This window comes from Fistularia commersonii, chromosome 6, assembly GCF_037954325.1.
Source record: "Fistularia commersonii isolate RoL2024-O1a breed Wild chromosome 6, RoL_Fcom_v1.0, whole genome shotgun sequence".
In the NCBI taxonomy this organism is placed as follows: domain Eukaryota; kingdom Metazoa; phylum Chordata; class Actinopteri; order Syngnathiformes; family Fistulariidae; genus Fistularia; species Fistularia commersonii.
In genome coordinates, this window is record NC_141289.1 from 8,440,762 (window position 1) to 8,461,281 (window position 20,520).

The window sequence follows — 20,520 nt, forward strand, 5'->3', positions numbered from 1 at the left end:
ACGGCGTCCACCCTCGATTTTTGGTTCCCCCCCCCCCCGGCCATTTCGGTTGTCATGAAACCACTTCCTGGTTAAAACAATACGCAGCGCCCTGAAACCTCGCTTCTGCAACAGTGGAAAATATGAACGAAGATCGTCCCCTCTTGGCGTACGCCGACTGGAAGGAGCACAGGTTGATTTGAAAAGGCTCCGCTGTTGCGCACAGGGAAGACAGAAATTCTCAGAGTTCCCAAAATAATTTGCGGCAAAAAAGTAACGTGATCCCAACAGTGCTTCGGAACGTGTGGAAAAACTCTGTCAGCCGGTGCTGTGAAAGGAATACGGCGGTGCCGGAAGCCGCAGGGAACCCTCCTGCAGCGTACTTTACGAGCAGACCGGCGACGTCCCGACAGCGTGGGATCCACGAGAGGTGTCGGCGAGGGCCAACGCCGGGGATATTCCACTGGTTTCTGAAACAGGATGCCGCATGATTTCAATTCCATGGGTATTTGGACTGTAGGGGAGGATCAGATTTCAGAGACGGCGCAAAGCCGCAGCAGAGGAAATGTGATGTAACAAAGCAAACCGATTTGCAGTCCGGTGACACCTCTGCGGAGACGCACATTCTGCCGACAGATCCACAGATTCATGCAACACGCCAAGGTCAGACTTTAGTCACCTCACAATGCAAAGTGACCATTGACTTGAATGTAATGTTGAGGGTAAATAATCACGTACTTGAGCCTGTGAAAACAGTCATACAATTATCAGTCCAACCGCTTCGTCACACTATTTTGTTTTCTTAATTCATTCCAGGAATTACAGGCTGGTAGACAAAGAAGTCCTTAAGATGTTATGATTCAGTCAATGCAAAAAACAAATATCGTGCCTTCCTTGGAAGAGCAGATGACTCGCTTGGTAACTTTGGTTCCTCAGTTGTCTGCTGGTGCGCCAGTTGCACTTTAAATCACCTTGAATTTATTGCCTTAAAGAAAAAAAAAAAGATTTTAAAACAAGAGACACCTTGTCACAACTCCAACACCCACAAACTGAAGCGGACGACCCAAAAAGGAAATTGCATACTTTTGAATTAGAAGTCTTCCATAGTCTTGCAAAATGAAATAGAAACAAAACATACAGGAACCGCACAGGGAGGCCTTCCGCCGTGCTCCATCAGCCCATTTGTGATCAGTAATGACTCTGTGGTATGTTTGTTTGCTAACACTATGCTTGTTAATGACAAAAATCAATCCACTTCTGCGGCCGACACAGAAACATTAGGATCTCCAGTGAGACTTGATACATACCTAGAATGCTTCTCTCCACATGAATTCGAGCAACTATCACCAATAATCTCTTCATCTGGGTCTCTCAGACCCTCAACAAAATCTAAGATAAGATCAAATGATCTCCACTAAAGGGCTATTTACTAGTCATTTAAGGTAATCAAAAGCGCACTCTCGATCCAGAGGTTTTAGCAAGCTACAGACTATCTTCTAAACCTCCCATTTCTTGATAAGATCCGGACAGTGGTTAATCTGGGTACTTACTTGCTAACAATAGTCTATTCAAAGTTTTCAATGCAAGCTTTGGGACGCGTCGTAGCACTAGGAAGGGTTTGGCCGCGGCTACAATTGACCTTTTACTTCCATCTGATAAGGGACTTCTGTCTGCTCTGGTCTTTTTAGATCCAATTGCTGCATCAGATACCACTGATCATCCAATCTTGTTAGAAACCCTGCAGTGTTTTTAAGGCATTAGAGGAACTGCACTCGGTCCTATTGGTTTGAGGGACATTTTGCCAGTTAAACACATCATGATGTATTTTTCTAAAGATGAAATGCTTGAAATTATAAATGAGGCTCTCATGACAAGTCACATATTTGATTCGTATGGTGCCGAATCACAACGGTGAGCAGATCTGGGCCGCTTTCTTTCAAATGAACAGGAACCAAACATTCCCCCAAGAGTAAGCGCTTTACAACCGCGGCGAGGAAAAGCTACCCTTTACCCGGCAGAAACCTTGAACAGATCCCAGCTCTACAGGAGGCCTTCTGCCTCGACTGGTTTGGGTAGAAAAGAGAACGAGAGCCCTCAGCACACCAAAGTATACGGCAGCCTAGCGACGATTAGAAGCTGTCAAAAAAGGTTTTCAGCCTGTTCTTGATGTCTGTCCTCCTGTCCAAGACAAGAGGACGGTTCCATGAACGGCTCTTCTTCTTGTTTTTGTGACTCCAGGGATGGCAAGCAGCCCCGTGTCCTGGGAGCTTAAAGATCTAACTCGGTGATAGGGTTCCTTCAGCCACGACGGCTCCTGGCCAATAAATGCTTAATGGGGCGAGTTGGAGGATCTTAAATTCTACTCTGCATTGTGCAGTGGATCCAATGCAGGAGAAATATGATCCATCATTAAAGTTCTTGCCGGAACACGAGCAGCAAAATTCTGAATGAGCTGGAGAATCTGTAGTGACTCATTAGGACACCCAGATGTCACCTAGGTCATCAAGTTGTCAAAGATAACATCCTGGTTCTTATTGTGGTACTGGAGGCCGACGTGACACCATCCACTGTAGCTATATCATTAGCTTAGATGTTTCCATGATATATACACTGCTCAAAAAAATAAAGGGAACACTTAAAAAACACATCCTAGATCTAAATGAATGAAATATTCATATGAAATACTTTGCTCTTTACACAGTTGAATGTGCTGACAACAAAATCACACAAAAATGATCAATGGAAATCAATTGTATCAACCATGGAGGTCTGGATTAGGAATCACACTCAAAATTAAAGTGTAAAAACAAACTCCAGGCTGATCCAACTTTGATGTAATGTCCTTAAAACAAGTCAAAATGAATCTGTGTTGCTTCCTGAGTGGACACTATGATTTCACAGAAGTGTGATTGACTTGGAGTTACATTGTGTTGTTCAAGGGTTCCCTTTATTTTTTTGAGCAGTATATATAGAGCCCAGAATGGTGAGTTCTGTTTTAGCGGACCTTTGTCAACCCATTTGTTTCACCTGGCTTATCTGGAGAAAGTGGCAAAGATTGTAGCGCGCGTCTCGAAATCGACTTGGAGGGTTAAACAGGGAAGAGCTTACTGGTCCAGACATGACTCTTCCGACGTGTTCATGTGTGCACATCCTAGTTTCAGCAACATCGAGATTACAATGAAAGCCTACAGTTGTTATGATTCCGTTGAACTATGCTAATAATCCCAAAGAATTGTGGAGTTTTGTGTAAAAATGTAATACTGTTTTGAAATGAAGAAAGCGTCACGAAGAACGTGGGAGCGTCATTCATTCATTTTATTTGAGGCTATTTATCATTTTACTACCTGCTGCATGGCTGCAATGTTTTAGTTACGGATTATGCTGCCATAATTCAGGAAATCCTTCCTGTTAAAGACCATTTCTCTGCGAAATAATTCTGTCTACCCGCACCTCACACTCTATATATTCAGGACTAATCCATTTATACACTTCCACATATATTTTTTCTATATCATTGTTTTCTTAAAGTGATCACAATATTTCAAAGTTTTTCAGAAAACAAAAAACTGACCCATATGTTGATTAAGGAGTTGATGTAGGCCAAAAAAAAAATGACTTGAAAGATTACTTTAAGACAGTGACAATATAAGTCTTGCCGTCATTTATTGTAAATAAAACTTAGCTTTCACTTTTTTCAAGTAACTAATTTATATTTATTTTGTATTGTATGCTCCATGTGCTTTGTCTTTATCACAGTATGGAAGAGTACTCCTTTAATTTCCCAACAGTGAGGAAATTTCAATGTGTATTTGCTGCTGCGCTGAGAATTTTACATTTCTGCTATCAATACCTTTTAGTACCTTTTATATATTTTAATAATTCATATATTATTTAATTTATATAATTTTATTCATACACACATAGAACTACTTATCTGGCTGGACTGTGGACATCAATGTAGGAAATTCATTGAAAGCTAAACATTGGTAATAGAAATGTGTTTGTGTATCAAGATTCAGTCAGTGAACGCTAGTGAAACTTGCTGACACTGCTCGTGCGTCACTCACCAGTTACTAACGTGTACACTTTTTATGCCTATGCTATATAAATGCAGTATTAAATAAAATAAATAAAATGCAGGTAGCAGTCGAAAAAGTCAAAAAGAGAAGATGACGCACGCACGCACAAGATAGACTGATAAGATGGATTGATAATCTGAGCAGGGTCTGGTGTGGCTCTTAATAAATTTATGGAAACAGTCTTATGACAGGTCTTCTCTCTCGACAGTTGTGAGAACAAATAGTGACGACACCTCCGCGCTTTGAGTCACGGGCTTGTTACGAAATTTCCGTCAGCCTCGTTTGTGTCCTCAACCGCCGGGCCGCTTCCTTCTGGGTGGCGGTGCAGCTTCTGCTTCCACCGCCTTTGTTTTCTCATTCTGAGTTTCTGAACAGGGTCCGTGGGAAAAGCCATAAAAATTAAAAATCAACAAAGTCGTGCGATCGAGAACACGGCACTTGACTGGCTCCCCATTCTTGCCCTCCCAGGGTGTGTTCTCACACTGCTGGACCAGTCAGAACTTGTAAGAGAGTCATGATCGGAGAGACCTCTGGAACGGCAGGAGAAACGACGCGGAGGAGGGAAAACCGACTCCGACTTGCTAACATATGATTGGTCAACAAAGCGATGATCCTGGTAGCCGGGGGGGGGGGGGGGGGGGGGGGGGTTATGCACAGAATCACAGCTGGCATTGTCATGGGAACGGTTTATCCAAGTCAACATGAAATATTATCCCAGATTAGATGGCTGAAGCCATCTTTGATACAGTCCAATTGACACTTGCGACATGGCTTGCGAAAAAGGCCAGGTGTTTGTCGCTGCAGATGTTTCCATGGCAACGCGAAGGCTGAGTGAATGTCAATAATAGCCGTGAATGTTTAGGTTTTCATCTGTGTGAACTCTTATCCCTTCTCACTTGTACAGCTCTTTGCTGGAAAGTGTTCTGTAAAGATCTTTTTCTCATTACATATCCTGATGGTGTGTTCGTATTCTGGATGCCCAGATTCCTGTAATTCATTTTTTGCTAAAAAGAGCAAAAAACACAATGGATGACTCCCAAGTGGGCAACCCTTCTGAAAATACAATGAATATGGAACAGAAAGGAATTCGTCATGATTCATTCATTATCTACACCACTAATCCTGCAGTCAGGGTTGCATGGGGTGGGAGCTGATCCCTGTCACCAGGCGAGAGGTTCACTCTGGACCGATCATCGGGCCTCATTCGAGCATCTGGACAATTTATGGTCTCCAATAACCCTCCTGCATGTTTTTCAGACCGTGGGAGGAAACTCAGACAGAATGTGGAGACTCCTCACAGAAAAGCCTCCTATGGGAATCCAACCGGGGACCCTCTTGCTGCATCACCATGCAGCCAGTTTGGGATCTTATTTTTATCCCGTTAAAAGTACAGTGCGCTGGCCAAAAAATGGAAATTCCAAAAGGTCCAGTGACGTGTCATTTTATTCCCTTCAGTTTATGACTGTTGCCAGGCACCGTAATGAAAAAAAAAACCTAATCAAGTCTGGCGACAGAGCAGTATTTCACATGACCTAATGATTTATGGCTGCAGCTATACTTCTCAGATCCTTGCATGAGCTCAGCACCACACAAGGTGTGTCCTCCAAACCATCTTGAAATAAAAAAAAAACAACCAACTGGAAAAACATCTTACTGCCAAGTCTGGATGGCGATCAAATTACCCGTCAGACTGGATTATTTTGTTTTTTTTATTTTAGCCGTCATACATTTTTGTGCGCAGCCCATTCGGAGGAGGCGGTGCCCTGGTTTAAGAAGACAACGGGTTTGCAAAGAATTACCCTGATGGTTTGAGCACCACAGTGTGCATGAAGCTGGACCAGGATTCCCATCCTCTGCTCATCCTGCCCAGAAACATGACCGTGAACTTAATCCTTTCACCGCTAACCAAGAACAGCTGGGAAGGCATCAGTGTCAAAGTCAGTTTCAGAATCAGACCTGATCTTGTGCCATCAGATTGCGCCGTTTTGAATCTTGTTCCTGTTCGGCTCAATCTGACCGCATCATTCGTACGTAACCATTTTAGCTTCCTTTTTGAAAGCATCTAAATTGGCAAAAGATCAACAAAAAAAAAAAAAAGCCAGGCACAATTTCAACTTTTTTTTTTTATTTATTTTTTAACCCTGGTCATGGGTTTGGTACACGGCAGTGACGTGCAGTCAGTCGAGGCAGGGGAGGCTGGGCCTCACCTGGCATCATGGAAAGAAAAAAAAAATGTAAAATGAAAAAAATAAATTAAATGGTTATATTTATTCAGTGGTTTGTACAATTAATAACCCTCTCCAGGCAGATGTTGCAGATTTGCGACAGCTAAATGCTACTTAGCTAATTACGCCACAACTTAATTTGAGCCTGAGAGGGTTAAGTTATTTTCCACTTAACTACACCATTTTTAGTCGCTTTTTTTTTTCAAAAGTTGCTAGGGAAAAAAAAAAAAAAAAAAAAAATCACATGTATCGTTTAAATATGAAGACGAGACGTGCGGGGACACGGCAACCAGGGGACCCCACGATAGATCGCGCAATGATCCTGTTAACTGTGCTGCCATGCTATGGGCTGAGACCGTATTGCTGTCTCTGTGGATGTCACTATTAAAATTTTCAAACACTTCAAGCACTAATATATAAACTAAATTTTCATACTTTAGCTGATGTGTAGAATTTTTTTTCGTCAACAACTGTAACGTGTTTCTCATGCCGAGCGATCGCAAAGGGACAGCAAAGACACACTGACTGAGGCACACAGTGACGGTGCCTCATGGTAGGGGGCACTGGTGATCCCAGTGATCCTTTTTACTACTCGGCTCAAGAATAATAAAATTTGCAATGGCAAACTATTGTAAACAGTTAGCAAGTCAAGTGCAGCCATCCAATTATTTTTTCCTCTTGCTTGACTTTATTTCCAAAATGGAGGATTACATAGCTAAACTGAAAGAATATTCTAAACTGGACTTTCAGTCGAAGCAGGAGATAATAAGCAAGGGAAGACCGACGCCGGCGCTAACGGATTTGCTTCAGACTACGAGACGGAAGACTCTGTCTTTTCAAACGGAGTGGTACACACGAAAAGGCTGGTTGTGTGGATGTCCAGTATGAAAGCGCCTTTTCTGCTTTTCCTGCATTCTTTTCTCAACTTCTGACAATGTCTGGAGTCAAATGGCCTGAAGAATCTGCAAAGAAGCCTAATCAAACACTCACATTCAAAGTCAAATCGCATTAAAAACATTAGGGATGTCCAGGATAGATTTGGCTTTGACTGAACAGCAAAGACTCAACATCAGCATCTGCAATGCTAAGGTAAAGGAAAACAGAGATTTTGAAAGATCTCATCAATGGCGCCTGCTTCCTTGCCAAACAGCAGCTGGCATTTCGTGGAAATGATGAAAGTAGTTCAGGCTCTGCTAATCGTGGCAACTATGTTGAACTATTGCTGGCTTTTGCTGAGAAAGATAACAAGCTAGCGAGACATTTGGATACATCTACTGTATTTTCTGGCTCGTCAAATAGAATACAGAACGATTTGATCGGAGCATCATTAGAAATGACATTAAAAAGGAGATGGGTGCAGCCCCATTTGTTGCTGTAGAAGTAGATGAGACCACAGATGTTACAAACCGAGCTCAGATTATGATCATATTACGGTATGCGTCTACATCTGAAGCAGGCTGTGAGGTGAAGGAGGCGTTTTTGGGCTTTCACAACATGATTGAAGACAGACACGCTCCTGCCATCGCTGAGTATGTCCTGCGAGTGTTGGAGAAGAATAACTGTTCTGAAAAGCTTGTAGCTCGGACTCATGATGGGGCCGCTGCAATGGCCTCAGAACTTAATGGCGTGCAAGCTAAAATCAAAGGGAAAAAGTGCCCGAAGCCATGTTTATGCACGGTTACACACACAAGCTGAACTCCGTGCTCTTGCATTCAGCAAAGTGCATGCCCGAATGTAGCCCGTTTTTTAAAACAGCTGAGGGACTAGCGTCGTTTTTCATCAAGTCCACAAAGCGCACTCATTTGCTGGATGATGTTGTCAAGCACCGTTTACCCGGGGCAGCACCTATTGGGTGGAGCTCTAACTCTAGGCTGCTGCAGACAATAAGCATGCACCAAAATGATCTGCTCACATTATTTCATGTTATTATGGAAAATTCAGACTGCTGGGATAATGACACGCTGATGATGGCGGCAGGATACGATCGGTGGCTGTCAAAAGCGTCAACATGCGTTCTCCTTATAGCCTATGAGGACATTTTCAATGAAACTGACACACTTTATAGAGTCCTGCAAAGCGATGGAGACAATTAAATTTGAACGAGTGTTCTGTAAGATTTTGGAAAATGTGAGCTGTCAAATGAAGGCCAGGTTTGATCATTTTGGTGAGCTGGCTTTCCTTGGTTTGGTGGACGGCGCAAAATTCAGTGAAATGTCGCAACATTTTGATGACGCGAAACTGCGGAGCCTGTCGAAATATGACAAATTCTTTGACTTTGTGAAGCTAAAGGGGGATCTCATAGAGTTGTGTAGCTCACAAACGGTGAGGGACGAATGCAAATCTCCTGGGCAGCTTCTCAACTTTTTTGGCCCAGAAGGATCTCATTGAAACTGTTCCTGAGGCGACAAAGTTGCTCCAGCTGGTGGTCACTGTTCCAGTTACGACAGCATCGGTGGAGCCGTCATTCTCCGCACTGAAAAGACTAAAAACATACAGTCGGAACAGGACCGATCGAGGACGACTGTCTTCACTGGAAGTGATTTCCATTGACACAGAAAGACAAGAAAGACTCCTACAAGCAAGTTACCGATGCCTTTCTTCAGAAGGAGCGGCCAATTGACTTCATTTATAAGTCAAGGTAGGAGATAAGGTTTTTTTTTTTTTAAATGTGCTTTTTTCTATGCTACAGTTTTTATATGTAAAGAATGCTGATATATTTTAAACAATACATGTTAACTGCTGCCTATAAAATGGTGAATAAGCTACTCTGTAGGGTTCATATATTTGTAAATCTGACTGTGATGACATCAGTGCCTCACCAGCCGTGAACCTCAGCGCACGTCACCGGTGCACGGTACAGCAGAAGGTTTTTCCAGAGAAGACTTGAGTCAAGATGCTCAGCTTTCTCCTCGCCGGCAGTTAGAAATGTACGCCAATGCTCAATGGACAGCACGGCAAATGCGGTCGCCACGGATTATTGTCACTAGAACCTCTGCCGGTGGTTTAGACAACTCTAAAACAATGAAGCGCCACTGTCAGATGTGTCCCAAAGGGAAGGCGGTGTTTCCACAATCCACAGTGGATATGTAGTAAAAAAAGCGACAAGTATATCTTCATGTCGACATCCCCAGAAGCCAGACGTTAAATCATCGCACCTTATAAAAAAAAAAAAAAAAGGAAAATAAATTTTAAAAAAAAGTCCCCTCTGAAAACCACAGGCAGGAAGCAGTGACTCAAATCATGTTTGACCCAAACAAACACACAAGGCGGAGAGAATAAAAAAAATAAATTCACTATTTGAGTCAGAGTACATTTGTTACCCGACCAAATATCTAGCACCCTGCTTTATTTATATCTTTATCGTCCCTCTTCCATCCATTTTCTTTGCATTCCCGTATCCGCTGCTCCTCCCTTTTGACCTTGAACTTCCTCTGATTTCTGTCCATTCTGAACTTCCCCTCTCTCTCTGTCCCTCAAGCATTCCCATGAATATTGATGGTTCCTGATGGCCACTGAGATATGGTTTAAATTGTCCCTCCTGAATAGGTCTGCTCCAGAATTCTACAAACTTAAATGGTTTGCTACTTATATCGCATTTTTATCTCCAAAACGCCTTCACGGACTAATCCATTACATTACATTACATTGCATTTGGCAGATGCTTTTATCCAAAGCGACTTACAATAGAGAACATAGGGACTGCAAATACACTTGCAAATACATGATGCACAGGAAATGTACAGAACATCCATCCATCCATCATCTGCAGCTGTGGGGTCTAAGATGAGATGAGAAGATGAAGCCTAAGGTGAAGCCTCTTAACCAAAGAGACCAGAAGCCACCTCATCTGGCTCTTTTGGACGTAAAATTTGATCCTTAGAAAATATTTCTTTAGATGCTTTGAGCATGTTGGACCTGCAGTTGCATGATTTGGAAGTTAATCTCTGAGGCAAACAATGTCCATCCTCTTGTGTTTTGACACTTAAAGACCTTGCAAACAGAGAGAAACTGCCATGTTGCAAAAACTACCATCAGAGTAAATGGCCTTCCACCAGATGTGTGTGTGTGTGTGTTTTGTCACATACAGAATCTGTTCTCTGAATGTTTGCCCGCTGCAGGACTAAAGAAGAAACATCTTATAGTCTAAATTGGGCGACGCATGCTGCTCCGAGTCCGGTCCATAAAACACACACCATGCGGCTCACTGTATGCGTATACATGCATGATACCAGACCTCCAGATCCCTATGCGGAAATCATCCCCCCGTCGTGTAGCTGAACTATGCACTTGCCAGCAGGAGTGAAAGAAAACACACTGACTGAACGTATTCTCCCTCCTCCCTGCCGGTACGAGGTGCAGATCGCCGTATGTCGGCGCTCCCCATAAACCATCACTCTGAATCCATGTCCACTTACAACAACAACATAAGCTCATGATCATCACTTAATTTATCTGATTTATCTAAATTAACGCATCCTTGGAGCACCTCTGCCGTACCTTCCCCACAAGACGACCTCAAGAGCAGCTTCAGCATCCAGCATGTTCTGGACTGCATGCAAATACACATGGCTTGATAAAAAAAGGACTGTGAAATGATTATGTTTCCCCAGATCTGCCAATGGGCTCCATTACAGGCATCACAAAAGTTTTTTTTTTTTGAACCACCTCACTACCTCCAACTACAAATCTAACCCATGCAATATTTACATTTATATTATATTTATACACTCTCGAGGGCACCTTACTTATTGCATTCTCCACATCTCCATTATAAACCTGCTCTGCCTATAACCATTCCGCACAAGGCATTGGTTTCTTTTTATTTTGTATTCTATTGTATTTTGTGGTCTTTGTTGATTTGTATCCATATCTTATATTGGCATACTTTTCTACCCTGTAATGCTCTTACCTTATTCATTTCCATTTCAGACAAATTGAGAATCAAATCTTTGTTGATTTTACTGATAAAAAGAATGGTTAAAGAAAAAAAAAAAAAGAAACATTAGTTTGCCTTTCCAGTCTGATTAGAATCCAGTAGTTTATTAAATAAACTAGAAATTAAGTTTGAAGGAGCAGGGTTTAAATCCCTGGAGACTTCTAGCAAAGTCTGTTGGAAATTACTGCCAATCACTAATATTGATTAAATATGATATACAAAACAAGCACTTGATATAAACATAAAGATGTGGAGTAGCTGATTATAATCCAGTACTGTAATGCAAATGCAAACACACACACATATTGTTTTATTAGGTTCAGTTTTCTTTTGCACACAATACTAATTGCATGTGTTGAAACTGTGCAAAAATGTCAATGGTAAATTTGTGATATTTATATAAAGGTAAGTATATATATCACACACACACAAATTGAAAGGTACCTGTGAAAAAAAGTGAATTTTGTAAACTATTTAGCATGTTCAAAATAAAAATTAATCAATACCATTTTTAAAAAAAAGAATTGCCTTGTTCTCCTGAACAACAGGTCTAAGATTCACCCTCTCACCCACTGCGGTGAACGGGATTCCACTTCCCTCCCGTTATTTTCGTTTTCGAGTCAGTATTGCACAATATATTAACAAAAGTTGTAGATTTGGCGGAAGACTAACAAACAGTAATCAGGAGGCAGTCTGGCGTTTTAGTGGGAAACACAAAGCGGGGGCATCCGTGACGGAGACAAAAGGGAGTCCAGCTAATGCGACGCAGATGAAGGAAGCCTGCAGGCCGTTCCCTCGCGGGGCCTCCTGCTCCCACGGGAGGAACTCCCTCACACACCTCACATGTGGATGGAAACGCTAAATATTGTTTGCATAAGATGATGTGCAGCGGACATTTTGTTGCTTGATGCCTTTTCCTCATTATCTATACTCCTGCAAGAGAGTGTGTGCGTGCTCGTGGTCACCACGAACACACACACACACTCCCCCCTCTCCATCTAATCAAGAACATAAACACTGCAGGACATTCCTGAGCAGCTGAGGAGGAGGAGGATGTCATGTATGTTGAGACAAAGTGCGCCTGGCAGAGGAGGATGTTTTCGTAACCAAGGGTCGGAGAGTGAGGATCACCAGAGATGAGCGTTGTATCAGCGTGTGCCCACACACACACACACACACACACACACACACAGGAGCAGCACCGTCACTAATTTGGTACCTAAAAGCTTTCGAATAAATTGAAATGAAAATGTGAGACTTTCCTCCCGTATTGATCCGGCAAAAAAAGTTTAATGGAAGCAGATACTACTAAAAGCGTGTGTGTGTGTGTGTGTGTGCACATGCCCACATTAGGTACATTATGATAATGTTGCGCTGAAAATGGAGGATGATCTCAGAAATGAATCCACTGGACTAAATAAATCTTGCTACATGTTTTGAACCTCTAAAAACACACAACCTTCACTCTGACACACATGCACACCTTATTTCTCACACGTTATCGTGATTTAAATGAACATGTCATGATATATAATCATGATGAAGAGGGAAGGTGCTGAAGTCACCGTTCCTCACAGGGTTGTTTTGACAAATTCATCGCTCCTAAAGAGCGGCGTCTCTGAACGGCGGGGTGGATTAATTTTCTCCCGCAGGGAAGCGTGATGCTCCTTCTCAACAAGGAACATCTGCCAGCAGGACGGCTGAAACTCAAAGCAGACACATGGAGCCCTGTATTTGGACCTCTGTCTGCTCCGACCGGCCTCAAACCCGCGGAGGGGAAATACTGAAGTCCATCACATTTCCACCTAAAGGCAGGACGGTGCCGAAATATTGATTATCATAATTATTCCATCTCATCTTTTCACAAGGGACAGCACGTTGGCGCAGCAGTTAGCGGGAGGAGAGGATGAATGGTTGTGTGGGGATGCAGGTTTGGGACCAAAGGGGAGCGAATGGAGGAAAAGCCTCAACTTGTACGATGGGAGAAAGGTACATAATAGAAAAGAAGAAGAAGGATTGAACTTTCAGTCGCACTGGCTGCTTTCTGATCACATGAGACAGTTGGGCAATGTCGACATTTTGCTTAATCAGCAATTATCCAAAGAAACAAGTAGTTTCTGCAGATTCTGCATATTTAAGCTTAATCTTGGGGTGCTACATCCACTTCAACTCATGCAGTATACACCCATCCCTCTGCATCTGGACAAAAAGACACGTTCAGAACATCCAGTTCATTAAATCACTGAATCTTAACTTTTTTTGGACTTCGGAAATGATATTTATAAATTTTTCTCCTACTGCACTGTGCGTCTCAGAGAAACCATTTCCGTGCTCTGTATGTGTGAAACTACACAGAACGACTACTGGTACTTTGAATTTTCGGTTATTGAAAGGCAATTTTTGTAAGTCGCTCTGGATAAAAGCGTCAGTTCAATGTATGTAATGTAATGGAACATGTGGCCGTATTGACAATAAAGTTGACTGACATAATTAATGGACAAAAAAAAAAGAAAAACCAATGCTATTCTTGCAGCGTGATTAGGACACAGCATGCTGCTGGAAGACCACAAAGCTCTTCTCTTCCTCTTCCCTGCGTTTTGGATCTTCTCAGTCAAAACACACAAATGGAACCCAAGCTGAGGTGGAACTCAAGTGTGAAACAAGAAGAAAGAAGAATTCCTCAGTTTTAAACTCAACACTCCATCCAGATGCAACAGCGCAGGTAGATGAAGGAGGACCAAGGTGGACTTAAGCTGCTCATACATCAGAAGACTTAGAAAAGATTTGGAAAAGACATCGAAATCCTAGTTTTCAGTGTAAAAACTTACAATGTCTGAATTGTGACGTGACAGGGTCGCTTTTTACATGACTACAACTAGATTGTTTTAAGCATTTACGTTTACATAGCCTTTGCTATTTCACTACATTGCTTTTCCTTTTCTGCTCGTTCAGGATACGTCGGAAAGTTGACATCATACAAGCCGGCAGCTCCGTACTGTTCGGGATGTTCTTCGCTGTTCCTATTCATCCAAACCTCCAATAAATACAATCTCTGCCATCAGTACCGCTCTGGTAATTATTTGTCCAGCAGCTCATCTATTGGTTGTTGATAATGTTACGTCACCATAAAAACTGAAAGACTTGTAATAATATCAAACACGTTTGACATTGTCATAAACCCAAGATTAGGAAAAGACTGATCTAAAACCGCTCATTGCCACCGTATACATAAATCAAGAAGACGAGAGCACGCTGCAACACCACAAAAACTCCTACAATTTACTTCTGACCATGAAAAACTTTAGCTGTGAGCCAGCATCAGCACCTGACGGCACGGTGAGCTACAGTGACGGACCTTCCCCAAACGTCCAGACGGAGAACGGCCAGGGTCAGCGGGTGGTCCTGCTTCTAATCCCCGGTCTGCTCCATTCTCAATATCCAGAACCTGCTTTTGGAGCAATGTTGGATAAAGGCAGTCTGACTTCAGGGAAGCATTGTAGATGCCTTTCCTGCACACCTGTGTGAGACAACATCACCATAACACCCTTTAGTTGAGCATAAAAGTGTGCAACAGAAACATAAACCTCAGCATCATCGTTCTAACCTCGAGTTTTAAACCCGTGTGCGGTTTGAGTTTGTGAAATAGTCTTTACATGGGACTTTTTTTTTTTTTTAAAAGATCCACTTCCTCATTGATGAAATACAATCAGACATTTTCATTGCCTGGCCTTCCCCTCCTCTCGGCCCCCTGGCTGAGAGCCAAACGCTATGAAAGTGCAAACAAAAATGCTCGGTCTTTAAAAATCGGCTTCATGTATTTTTTTCCCCATCATCATCAGGTACACATGCCATCTGTTGGACAGGAACTGAAGTTTTAACCGAAACTCCAGCGGCCTCCCATCGGCTGAAATCACCTCGGCATTATTGGTTTGAAACATGTCTGTCGGCGGAGTCGTGGGAAATTATTCTCCGTATGTGTAATAGTTCCTTTGTCTTCTGTTCAATTGCCCTGATTTATACATACTACAAGCAATCATATACCTGTACTTGTAAAACCACATGTATGTACATTATAGATTTTTACATACCCTTAACTATTTCTTTTTATCTTTACTTTTTTTTTTTAAATCATTCATTACTTTATTTTTTATATAGAGTTCCATTTAGATTCTTCGCCACTTGGGGGTCAATAAAGTATTCTGATTAGAATTCAATTTCATCCTATTATCTACTACTATTTTACACACACACACGGAAAAGGATGAAATTAATATATTATAGTGGATGAAAACTCATTTTTATTTCATCATTAATGGAAAAAAAAAAGGCGTAGCAGTTAGCGCTTGCACCTCAAAACAAGACTGTCCCTGCTTGGGTTCCCGCGTCCAAAAATATACAAAATTACGACATGTGAATGATAGGGTGAATAATGGATGAATGCCTCTTTATGTAGCAGCGTGATTGACAGGCAACTGTTCAGATTGAACCCCGCCTCTCGCCCAATCAGAGCTGGGATTGGCTCCCGCCCTCTGCAAGCCAGAGTGCAGGAGAGGCGGTTTTAGTAATGAATGACTTTACGCAGGATCTCTGTCAACCTGTTCTCTTCTATCCTGTAGAACCAGAGATTCTGCTTTTGTTGATCATTGCGAAAGGTGCACATCTATCTGTCAAGAGTTAAGTGTGTGTGTGTGTGTGTGTAGGTGAATGTGCATGCTGGGTGGTGCATTTTAAATCTTTCGTCCTTCATTCCGTTGGAATCTGCATACAGATGCCACTCGGACACAAGTGATGCATGTTCATATAGGGTTATAAATCAGAGGCCGCTGGATTCTTGTAAACAGTCTGAAACTCAGACTCTCTCTCACCTCCTCATGACATGCAGGGAAAACCAAAGTTCTTGAAACACACCCTTCACTGGTTGTGCCCCTCCCCTCTCCACTGGATCCAATAAAGAAACTCAAAACAAGCATCAAGAATGCCATTTTCACACACACAAACACGAGTCTATAATTCCATGCGCAAACAGCAAAACCAAAAAATGCAGCGTCTTTTACAGAGGAGTAAATATACGTTTCCATGCAGTTTCCGGAACTTTTCCTGTAAATAACTATGGATGTCCAACATCCAAAAGAAAGAGTGTGACTGTGTATGTGTGCCTCTCTTCAAACGGAGATGTATTTTGAGTGGGACTGTATGTTTCCAAATGCGTTAGTCATCATTCTTCTTCTCATAGATACTTCTTCATACCCTGAGTCACAAACACATAAGTTAAATATTAATAAAAAGGGGAAAAAAAAATGTCACATTTAAAAATGGAAATTTCCACACCCGTCCATTGGACAGCATCTATTCTATTCTCAACTGCTCGAGTTGTGAACGTTCCAAAAATAGAGCCCACAAAGATTCAAGCGCTCCATGAGATCCCATGTGTGTCTGGGAGAATTCGATTAGTGTCGCATTTTCTCTGCCTATTCCCACACAGCCGGATTAAGTTCACCAAAAAAAAAAAAAAAATTCCCAACACATCTCTGCACGGAAGCAGCCCCGGCTCCAGGATGCCTCAGGTCAAAGACATGCAACGGGGGATGGGGGGGGGGGGGGGGGTCAGAGACACCTCGGGGGTCATGAACTTTTTTCTTTAAATACACGGACGTGGAGCAAACACATTGCGGTGAACAGATGAATGAGTGCAGAAGATAGAAGATGTTACCCTCCAGTCCAAGACTGGCCATAACTGACAGATTGGTATTGGTTGCAGAGACAACAGGTGCACGACGGCAGATCCAATGGGCCGTCACCTGTTTTCAGTGCCATATTGACATTATAGCTTGCGTGCGGAATTATCGTGCTCTTGATGAACAATATTGATATTGGCGGTGCTATCAGTTGACAGGGCGTGTTTAGAAATGATATTTCCAAAGTTCCTTCCTCAAATGTAGAAAACATGAATCACCTGTGTATCATTGAAGTAGCTTAGCGCTGCATGTACAATAACAAGGTGTGTCGCACTTTCAAAGCGCTTAATACTTCATCCTGCAGCCTGGTAGTGTGTGTTTTACCAAAGCATAAACACACACAAGCTCACCGACTGAACTCGACATGGGGAAAAAAAAAAAAAAGACATTTCACAAAACTCAATTACAAATATCATGGATTCATTAAAGTCAGTAATACACATCTTCGTTTCAGCAACGGAAGCATCACAGAGCCGCATGTGCAAAGTCTTTTGCCCATTCCCTGCAATAATATGATAGTTTGTGGCACCATTAATGCGGTGAAAAATTCAAAAATACCAAACAAATGATTGGAAAGTCAGGAATACACTCAGGCAGGCAACATAGCCTGCAGCAGCACTTTTGTTCACCACGCTTCTTGCGGAACCAAATATAGGCAGATGATTTCTATGACTCCACCACAAAGCAATACGACTCACATCAGCAAAAGAGAAGTGACTTTCCTTCATATCAATAAGCTGCATATTACGGACTCATTCGCCATGAGTTTTAAAATAGAAAGATTTAGACATTTCAAATAAAGGACTCAAAAAACACATGCTTCAGCTGCATTGCAGTGCCCAAGTTCCACTGCGGCGTGCAAACACATTGCCATTCATGTACAACATCAGACATCAGCGTCTTCACAACCCGAGAGAAATCGAACCATGTTTTAGAATTGAAATGTTCAAGCGGAGTCAACACAGCAGCTCCTACACGTTGTGACAGGAGCAGAAGAAAGGAGCAGGATACAAACATTTAAAGACGGTTCAAACGGACCTGGTGACGCACATGATCCGAAGCACGGTCTCTCCATTTTGGGTGAAGTGATACATCCATTTTTGGTTGTCGTTCTTCCCTTTCATTTGATTATTTAACTGCTCTACTGCAGTTTCGGAGAAACACCTGACGCCCCCCTTCCTACTTTTAATTACAAACACCAACTTCACCTGGTGGCCCTCCTTGTACCGCAGTACCCATTTTGCCCTCATATCATAGGAGGACGCTGTTTCTCCAGATGATTTGACTCGATGGATAAAATATGGCACTGATGGGAAAATGTTTTTTGAGCTCTTTAGTCCACGAACTATATTTATAGACCTGTCATGAACGTTTAAGGGTTTCTCGCTTCTTTTAAATTGAGATTACTGCTGCTCCCTGTCTGAGAACATCAGATAAGTCGCAGGACTCTCGATTCAGGGAGAACCAAAAAAAAAACACAACACGGTAATGAGAGGCAATAGGGGAACGCTGAAATTCAATTTGGGGGTTTAGAAAGAAAATTTAATCCCAGCAATGAATACACCGTGAAAGCAGATCGCACACGCTGATTAAGATATATAATTGTTCCCACATGGCTCATCTGTATCAGGCTAAGTAATTAAAGCAGATCCTCCGGTTGCATTTTCTTTTATTCCTCCTGGAAAACTCAGCACTATCTCATAATGCCATTGTTATTATGGGATGGGAACCAGACCGGTGCCAATCCGACTTCACCTGGAGTCCCAGCTATTCCCGAACAATGCATGATGTGACAGATGGTCTGCAGATGTGCTGGGAGTTCAGTTGGAATACTGTTTAGTGGTGGCATTTCCAGTTTGCGTAAAGAGCCAGAGATCATTTTTCTAGATAAGGATTCAGAAAGAGATTTTCACATAGCCTCTTCACTCGCCAAGGCGGCAGGGTATCAGATACTCAGAGGAGAAATCACGAAAAGGAGATAGGCGCTGCAAACTTCTCCTTCTCGAGAAGTGGTTGTCGTACAGACGGAACGTACATTTTATTCAAATGTCAAGATTCCCACAGGGGGGCCTTTCGGTGTTTAGTATCCATGTCCTCCCTGTGTCTGTGTGGGGTTCCTCCAGGTTTCTCTCACAGCCCAAAAGAATGCAAAGGTTCATTGGAGAATAAGAATAAAAGCAAGATACTCTATTGATCCCCATAGGGGAAATTCCTTTGTCACTGCAGCGTAACAGTTATAAAGTCAAAAAATAAAAAAGGAAAATAAATATAGCATCAGAAGACATAAGATTGCGAGACATCCATGAATAAATAGACGGCAGCAACAACGTCAGGGATAATAATGGACAATATAAAGGAACAGTAAGGGTGAAAAATACACAACCAGAACTAAATGACAATATAAATAGAGTGACAACAGTAATGACAGGAATGAAATAAATAAACAAAAATAGGCAGGATGCATGCAGGCTGGGACCAACAAGGATAAGAAAGACAGCAGATTTAGGGCATGACATGTGAATAGGTAAGTTAGTGAGATTGTGGAAGTAGAACAGATGCACCTCATGTCGGTAAGAGTTGTGTGCCGTCCACACACTGTTGCACAGTTTGATGGCCGAGTTCACAAAGGAGCTTCTGGGGTGTTCAGTTCTGCACCGGGGTGGGATGAACCGTTGGCTGAAGGAGCTTCCCATCAGCCACGGCTCGTCATGCAGGGGGTGGGAAGGATTGTCCAGGATAGCTTCCAGTTTGTCCGTCACCCTCCCCGCTGACACCGATTACATCACATTACATTACATTGCATTTGGCAGACGCTTTTATCCAAAGCGACTTACAATAGAGGACATAGGGACTGCAAATACACTTGCAAATACACAATGCACAGGAAATATACAGAACAGTAAGCTTGGGTTAGATTGAAGACGATCCAGGTTCAGTCCCATCTTGTTGAGCCTGTTGACCTCACTGGCTCCCATAGACTGGTAGAAGGTCTTGAGGAGCTCGCTTCCTGCAGAGTGCATCAGTGTCGTGTGACCAGTCCAGTTAGTTGTTGATGTGGACCCCTAGATACTTTTAGGAGTCCACTATCTCCATCTCCTCACCCTGGATGGTGATCGGTACCCGACTCCTCCGATTCTTCCGGAAGTCCACAACCACCTCCTTTCTCTTGGAGCTGTTGAGTAGGAGGTGGTTCTGGTTGCTCTACCCAACAAAACTCCGCGATCAGACCTCTGTTCTGTCTGATCAGATTCTAAATTCTCCAGATTTTTGAGACTGATTGGATGTATGTGCAAGGTAAGTGGTGCAGATGATGAATGAATGAATATTCAAATATACTATATAGGTTTTAAAGTGATCTCCTGTTTCCAAGACATTATTGTCCTATTTGATCAATATTTGATGTTATTTACGTCGCAGCGCTGTCTGGGTAGCGATGTCACAAGGTTGACCCTTGGCCCGATCGCGTTCATTTTACCGTACGGTGCAAAAAGATGTCATCTGTGCAACCCTTCCCATTTGGACACAAGAGCGAGGAAGATGACACTGAAGACAGGAGTCCAAATGAG